Here is a 1,071-nt window from a genome sequence, read left to right on the forward strand (position 1 = left end):
ATGTTTTACCTTCATGTATGTCTGTGTACCATGTGCATGATGGTGCCCTTGGTGTTCAGAAGCAGGGATCAGATCCCCTGGAACTAGACTCACAGCCACCATGTGGCTGCTGGGAACTGAACCCAGGTCCTCTCCTAGAGCAGCAAGAGACTTCTAACCTGCTGAGCCATCTCTCCAGCCCAAGCTCAGCTTGTTCTTGCTCCTGGCGCAGAGCATTCTTCAGAGTCCCCATGCCTTCCCAACCTTCCCCGTACCAGCTCCCGCTTCTTCTTGGGAGTCTCTACTTCTCGGCTCCTACACGACATCTCCGTAAGAGGTCATTACCTTGACTGATGGTCTCAAATTCCAAATAAGATTTCTGTGCAGTAGTTCATAATTCATTTCTCAAGATTTCCCAGGAGAAACTTCTCGACAAATGTGGGTAGAGTGTGTAGTCCTCAAGACATGCCTGTGATGGGTCTCAGCGGTGCTCTAACCTTCCCTCTGGGGTGAGACAGAATTGAGCACACCAGGCTCCTTCTTACTCCATCTACGAGGTCAGGAGTGCACACGGGAAGGCAGGAGAGGCACAGCCCAGAGGCACCGCAGCTCAGTGCCTCCCACATTGAGTTCCCCCGCTTCCTTACAATATGAGCGAGCATAGTGAGGGTGGGCAACATCAGGACCACCACGAGCCCAGCCACGATAGCTTTATGAATGTTCTGGGCTCTGCTCTGTTACTATTTTCAACACAGTTGAGAAGTTTCTCGGGGAATTCTGGGTAAAGATGTATTAAATGCTGCTCTCCATTAGGACTCACGGCAACTCTAGCTTGCCGTCCGCAGACAAACAGCNGTGAGCTTTGGGGGCTGCAGCTGGTGAGCCAACTTTCTAAGCCACTGCCTTTTCTAACCCAAACTCAGTCACCACCCACAGACCTGAAGAAACCACGCTGAGCTTATGAATCACAACCAAGCAGCAGCAGCAGCAACAGCAACAGCAACAGCAACAACAACAACAACAACAACAACAGGTATTTGTCTCCAAGTCATCTGAAGCTACAGAGAGCCCTGTCATAAAGTTCAGGATGCC

Source organism: Mus caroli, chromosome 6 (genome assembly GCF_900094665.2).
Source record: "Mus caroli chromosome 6, CAROLI_EIJ_v1.1, whole genome shotgun sequence".
In the NCBI taxonomy this organism is placed as follows: Eukaryota; Metazoa; Chordata; class Mammalia; order Rodentia; family Muridae; genus Mus; species Mus caroli.